We start from the raw sequence: 7,323 nt of genomic DNA on the forward strand, positions 1-7,323 counted from the left end.
CTAATCATTTGACGTTCTATTGGTCTACTCAAATGAAAAGTTCACCTATGGCTACACACTGTGCTATTCAACTCTACAACAATCTGCAAAAGGCAATACTATGGAGGCAGTAAAAAGATCAGCGGTTTCCAGGGGTTGGGGGGCAGGGGAGATGAACAGGCAGAGCACAGAGGATTTTTAGGGCAGTGAAATTACTCTGTATGACAGTATAATAGTGGATGCCTGCCAATATATATTTGTCCAAACTCATATCACATACAACACCAGGAGAGAGCCCTAAAGCAAACTATGGACTTTGGGAGATAATGTATCAGTAGGTTCATCAGCTGTGACAAATGAACCACTCTGGTGGGCACGTTGGTAGTGGGGGAGGCTGTGAATGTGTGGAAGAGGGAGTATATGGAAAATCTCAGTTACTTCCTCTCAGTTTTGCTGTGAACTTAAAACTGCCTAAAAACACAAAATGCTTTAATAATAATAAAAAAAAATTCACCGTAGTAGTTTGTGTGGTTCCCATCCAGTGTGTGTGTGTATATGTGTGTGTTTGAAAATACCTCCCTGGGGCACCCGGGTGGCTCAGTCGGTTAAGTGTCCGACTGTTGGTTTTGGCTCAGATCATGATCTCACGGTTTGGGGTTCAAGCCCCGCGTCTGGTTCTGCGACTAACAACACAGAGCCTGCTTGGGATTCTCTCTCTCATCTCTCTGCACCACCCCACCCCCCGCCCCCGCTCACACTGTCTCTGTGTCTCTCACAATAAATAAATAAACGTAGAAAAAATTAAAACACTTAAAAAACTCCCTGTTTCAGAGGTCAATAATTCCTTGAGTGTTTGACCAAAGTCCTTTTTTATGGAATCTATTAGATATGAAAAGATAGAATCAGTAGGATTTTACCATCTACTGTATTCTGAAAACTGTAATGAGTGTTTCTCGGGATATAGTAGGTATTCAATAAATTCCTACTGAAAGTATTTGCTTAACTAGGAGCTTTCGTATACAAGGACCTTGGCCCATGGAATCATGCACGAAAGACATCTCTCAGGGGCCTATAATCTGGTGCCTGGAACAGACCATGGGAGCCGACTGACCCGCCTAAGTGTTGTAACAGAAACACAAGCACTGAGCTGGGAGTGAAAAGAAGACAGTAATAGTGGCCGGCTGGGGAGGAAACACGAGACTGGAGAAGCTTCACGAAGGCACCAGGTAAGAGAAGTTTATATGAAGATCACATGGCTTGGTGGCCAGTGTGTGACTGGGTGGCTCCAGCAAGACTGTAACCTCTAACTGAAGGCCAGGAGTCATGTTACTGCCTCAGATTCTGGGTAGACAGGATGCACTTTATTCTGTAGGCAAATGGCAGCCATTGATGTTCGTTGAGAAGGAGAGTGCCTTCCTTCATGCCCAGTGGTGAACGAGAAAAGCAAAAATCATGTACTTATTGCTGAGATCAAGCTGTCGGTTACCTCAGCTCCCTTTTGTTAGTCAAAGGAAGAGCTTTCAGTCCAGAAGTCAGTTCACCGGCTCTGAGTACCCTCCATGGTATTGTATTTTTCAACAAAATATTTCTGTGGAATCAATACAGCAGGAACAAGCTTACCAGGAGTGGGAGCAAATAAAGGGAGAATTCTTACTATACTAGTCTCTTCATAGACTGGTCAGCCTGTGTTAGAGGAACTGATTATTTGTTGTAAATCCTTTCAGGCTTACCTAGAAGTGCCCAGAATGGTATAGAGAATGTCTGTATACACGTTGCTTGGGGACCCTTTCGAACTTCACCAGCTGCCCCAACAATGGCTTGCACCCAGTTGTCTTGTAGAGTCCTACAGTATGCGATGGTTTCCTTGGCTTCCACGGCCTTGACATCTTTGGAGATCACAGCCTAGTTATTTTTGTAGGCCACCCCTCACTTTGGATTTGTCTGACGTTTCCTCACGGATAGAACCAGGCCACACGCTCTTGGCTGGGATGTCACAGAAGTGATGTGCTGTGTCCTCACTGCATCTTACCTGGAAGCCCAGGGGGCAAGCTCTTCCCACTGCTGCTGACTTACCCGTGCCAAACTCCTCTGCCGAAAAGTCACTTGTGCCCTCCATTGTCACCACCCAGCATTTTCTGGAGAGGTACCCTGAGGGTGTGGAAAGCCCTTCTTTACCCACGTTTCATGCTCTGGGTTTACACCCAATGATGGTTCTCACCTGAATTATTGCTGTGTTGGGTACCAAATGGTGATTTTCTAATTACACCATTTTTATACCACATTTATTAGTTGACTTTTTATTAGGAGGAAGAGATTTTTTCTTGTCCTCATTTATTCATGTATTTATCCACATGGCCACTTAGATCACTATTTTATACAACGGGATATAATCCATGTATTATTATTAATTTTGACTCCTTAACGATTCTAGTTTGGGTCAGCAGTAACTCTTTCAAGCTTACTCCCGTGTCCCTTTGACATACCCTTGCCATTATTTGGGCATTTTCATTCCTTCTGGCACAATAATTGATTCCAAGTTCGTCTTGTTCTTTCCCTACTCTGATGTCAACTATCTCTCTAAGGAAGTGTCTTCCTTCTAGGGAAGAATCTTATTTAAACACCAGGAACCAAGGGGCACCTGGGTGGCTCAGTTGGTTAAGCGTCCGACTTCGGCTCAGGTCATGATCTCACAGTTTGTGAGTTCAAGCCCCGCACCAGGCTCTGCACTGACAGTACAGAGCGTGCTTGGGATTCTTTCTCTCTCCCTCTCTGTCTCCTCCTCCCTCCCTCTTTCTCTCTCTCTCTCAAAATCAAATAGATAAATTAAAACAAAACAAAACAGGGGCGCCTGGGTGACTCATTTGGTTAAGTGTCTGACTTCGGCTCAGGTTATCATCTCACGGTTGGTGAATTCGAGCCCCGCATCGGGCTCTGTGCCGACAGCTCAGAGCCCAGAGCCTGCTTCGGATTCTGTGTCTCTCTCTCTCTCTGCCCCTCCCCCACTCGTGCTTACTCGCTCTCTCTCTCTCTCTCTCTCAAAAATAATAAATAAAAAAATATTAAACAAACAAAACCAAACACATACCGAGAACTAGCTGGTTAGCATAATCACTGCTGGGACACAATTGTTGCCCTAGGTCCTCAAAGCTAGAGAATATTTGCATATCTGCACCTCCTGGTCCAACAGTCCAAGCCCTGGCTCCTGTCATAGTGACATAAATGACATAAGTGACCCATATGGGTCCAGTCTCCCAACCCTGCCTGCTGCTTTCCACCCACCTGATATCCTCCCAGGTGGCAGCCGCTGCTGTCGGCTGGTGTCTTCATCTACCTCCTGAAACTGTGTGGCCGACTTTTATCTGAAAATGGAAGGAGGAAGGGAAGAAGGAAGGAAGGAGATGGAACAAGGCGGGTAGGTCGGGATCCCCAGAAATTCTCATCTCTCAATACCCCACTTTCCAAGCTAATAATCAAAGCAGGTGGAAATAGCCTCCTTTGGTGCAATTGCTTCCTCCCTGGAAGAATCACCTGTCGTCCGCCTGACTTCAGTTCTGAACGGAAAGGTAGCCCGTGCTGAGCAGAGCTGGCTTATTTGTGTGTCTGTGCCTGGGAGTGCCCGCGTGTGTCTTGACAAATGGAAGCAGCAGGTGTTTGGACACCACAGCATAACTCTTCATAGAACACACTTCTTTAAATCCAGATTAAATATACAATTTGAAGCCTGACCTTTCCGAGTAATTAAAGATTTCTACTTTATGGTTTTTATAGACATGGAACGGTAGAGGCGAGAAGAGCCTCTTTAATGATTAAGGTGGATAGAGTGGGGAGTGTTTTTGCTGCATGGGATTTAAAGGGCCAAACGCTGGGTGGCAGGCGGGCTTGTGGCTGTGGTGGTTTTGGCGCCCCCGGTCACAGTGTAGACAGAGCTTCAGCTCACAGGAGGGCAGCCCTTGGGGGAGCCCCGGAGCAGTCGCCCAGTTACAGAGTAGGAGGTGAACCCAGGGCACTCACGGCTAACGTATCGGGCCAGAGCACAGCATGGCCCAAGCCTGTGACGTGCGGCAGCGTGCTGGGGGGCCGGGAGGTCTGGGCTGGCCCAACGGAATGGCAGCCAGGAACCCCCTCCCCATGCGCGTGCTGCAGCCTTGAGACCTTGCCAAAGTTCACCACCTCCTTTGTCTCTTCCCTTAACACCCTGGCTGAGCATCGCAGCCGTATTCTTCCCGCTTTATGGATTTGGAAATGCTTTGTGAAGCAGCCAGCGGGGGCGAGGGGACAGATGCAGAAATGATGCCTCGAGGGCCACACAGGGGCAAGCGCAGTCAACATGCTGCCAACCTGGTAGCTTTCTCCCTCGGTGCCTCGGTTTCCACATCAGTAAAATCCAGTGGTTGGACAAGGCCATCCTGAGGCCCGTGCAACTCTAACGTCCTAGGTTTTTCTGTGCCGGTGTGGATTAGACTTCAGTGGATCCTGTCCAGGGGAGGCCTTCCATAAAGAGAAGAGATGCCAGTTTGCTGCAGGGTGGGAAAAACAAAAGGTTGGAAAGTTGGGCCTTGGAGACCGCCTGTCCCGGGATTGCATGGGCACCAAAAGCCCAGCTGCTTTCAGCTCGGTCCTGTCACCCCTCTCCAGACCCAGGCCGCGCTCACTGTCCTAGGAACACAGAGCTGTATCTGTGCTTCCGCCTGGAAACCCAGAGTCCTGTGGCCACCGTGCCCCTCCTTCGGCAGGAATTTTCTGTGCAGAGCCGCTCTGGCACCTTCCACGCCCACAGCTGTCCCGACTGCCGTCACCCAGGAAGGCAATGCTGCATCCTGATGCAGAGGAACAGTGTTTGGGCAGGTCCATCACTCTTGCCCTATTGGGGTGATTCTCCCCCTTCCTTTTTAGTGCTCAAATGTTTCTCTACCTTCTCCACACCAGACAACTTTTTCTCAGGCCCAGAAATCAATGGGTGGCCCAGTTGTGTCATTTGGAGTCGATGTGTTACCTTTGCTGTGTCTTTTATATCTGCCTATTGAGTGCAAGGTGGATTTGTTATTGATGGAGCTAATCTCATTGCCTTGTAGATTTATAAGTCATCCTCACACCGCAGAAGTGGTACTTTAGGGACTAAGGCCCTCCTGGCCTCTGCCGGGGCATGGGGAGTTTGTGTCTCACCTCTGTGTGGAGTCCAAGGCCAGTGTAGGCTCGTAGGGGGCAAGATCCAGCATGATCTACCACAACGCCAAGACCTCTGGAGCTGGAGCCACGTGTTTCTAGAGCTCTGCTGGGCTTTTCCTCTTCTTCCTGGGTGAAGGAAATTCCCTGAGAGGGAATGTCATGTCGGGCACCAGAGCTAGTGGGAGGAAGAGGGCATTTGAAAGCCCGTATCTGTGATGCCAAGCCCTGTGATGGCTGGCGTCAGTAACAACAAGGGTCACGTTGGAAAGGAAGCCCTGCAGGTTCTGGAAGCAGCAACCTCCACCTTCATTAGCACATCGCAAAAGTGCACGGAAGCCCAATAAAGTTGGGAGTTCAGGCGGTGATGGTCACTTTGCATCGCACGATGATCCTGGTCGAACACGCAGCTCATCAACTCACCCTTAACAAGCTACTGTTTTTAATAGGACCGTCGCTTCTTTGATCTGGAGATGAAGTGCATTTTACCTTGACATTCTGCTCAAATCCCTTCTCCAGAACAATCCTTTAGGAAAATCAGATTTACTCCCCAACAGAGAAACGCAGACTGCAAATAAGACAAATACGAGATAGATAATTGAGGACACAGTCCATCTGCATACACACCAGAAGAAAAACTACCGAATCACATGCCAGATTGTCACGGTTTCCTTCTCACATTGAAATCAAGTCTTCTCAAGGCTCAGGCCCCAGCACAAACAGGCCTGTTGAGGGTCCACCGTGTCTTAAACTTCATTCGACCATCTTAGGAACTTTTCCCGGTGGAGAAGGACTGCCCCCGTGCCTCTCGCGCCTGAATACGTTGATCCCTTTGCTGTCAATGACCCTATTTGGTAGCACATTATTTTAAACATCCATTACTATTAACATTAACTAATGGTTAATTACAACAGAATTCCTATCAAAGTGCATAAGAGAGTCATATGAATGCCAAATGAGTACATTAATGATTGGTGTTATCACAATGAATACGAAATGATTTCATAATGACTGGGGAGGTAATATATAATAAAAAAGGATTGCTCCCACTTTTATACACTTATCACAGATTTAAAACCCATTCTTGGCCTCCATTCAGAAACCGTGAGGTACCTGAGAGCTTTTCCCTGAAGATTTCTAGGAACCTGTACATCTTCAATCAAAATCTAAACACTGTTACTTACCCAGGTGTTAAACTTTGAGGATAAATGTCATTGTGTTTCTCCTTACAAAGAGCTTCAGGGACGTTACTTCATGGTTGTAAGTAAATGCATTTCATTCATTCATGTATTCATCCAATTAGTCAGTAAACATTTCTCGAACACATATGATGCTCTTGGCACTGTGCTGGATACAAGGGCTGTAAGGAGAAGAAGGGAGAATTCTTATCATTGACAAACCCAGATGGGAGAAGATGTGCAAAAATACAATTACAATAATGTGTTTCCTGTGTAGTAATAGAGTGTGCAGAGTGCTGAGAGGGCAGAAGGAGCCACCACACACATTGCTGGGGCTTTGGCAGGAGAGTGTCACAGATAAGGAGACGTTTGAACTGGGCTTCCGACTGGGACATGAGCAAGTTGATAAAGGGTGGCGAGAAAGGTCATTTCTAGTGGAAATCGAGCAGAAGCGGAGAGACATGAACTTGTGCATCATGCTTGGGGGACGGAAAGCAGGCAACACGAGATAGGATGGTTGGAAGCAAAGCCACACGTACAGAGGGGAGACTAAAATATTTGTCACAGTCTTCTAACAAGTTCAGGAAACTTTGCATCTCAGATTTTGTGTCAGCACATCGGTTTACAAATCCAAGAAACTCAACAGACCTCAGGCAAGGTAATCAAAGAAAACTGCTCCTAGTCCTATCAAGTCATGTCCAGGAAGGAGCGCCTGGGTGGCTCAATCGGTTAAGCATCTGACTTCGGCTCAGGTCATGATCTCGAGGTCCCTGAGTTCGACCTCCGTGTTGGGCTCTGTGCTGACAGCTCAGAGCCTGGAGCCTGCTTCGGATTCTGTGTCTCCCTCTCTCTCTGACCCTCCCTGTTCATGCTCTGTCTCTCTCTGTCTCAAAAATAATAAATAAACGTTAAAAAAAAATTCAAGTCATGTCCAAACTTCTCAAACCAAAAGACAGAGGGGAAGAGTTGAAGCAGCTGGAGAAAACGGGGCATGACATACTGG

General features: G+C 47.3%; 2 long non-coding RNA genes across 2 annotated transcripts; both read right to left on the reverse strand.

Moving 5' to 3' along the window:
• Positions 1-1,318: 1,318 nt before the first annotated feature.
• LOC122203713 lies at positions 1,319-2,130 on the reverse strand. The gene is made up of 2 exons (XR_006195310.1): positions 2,053-2,130; positions 1,319-1,567 (listed from the first exon to the last, which is right to left on the reverse strand). It is a non-coding gene; the product is annotated as an uncharacterized LOC122203713 (long non-coding RNA).
• Positions 2,131-3,257: 1,127 nt separating this feature from the next.
• Positions 3,258-6,498, reverse strand: LOC122203711. Its single transcript, XR_006195309.1, has 4 exons — positions 6,327-6,498; positions 5,143-5,989; positions 4,318-4,496; positions 3,258-3,338 (listed from the first exon to the last, which is right to left on the reverse strand). It is a non-coding gene; the product is annotated as an uncharacterized LOC122203711 (long non-coding RNA).
• Between the last annotated feature and the right edge of the window lie 825 nt (positions 6,499-7,323).

This window comes from Panthera leo, chromosome D3 (genome assembly GCF_018350215.1).
Source record: "Panthera leo isolate Ple1 chromosome D3, P.leo_Ple1_pat1.1, whole genome shotgun sequence".
NCBI lineage: Eukaryota > Metazoa > Chordata > Mammalia > Carnivora > Felidae > Panthera > Panthera leo.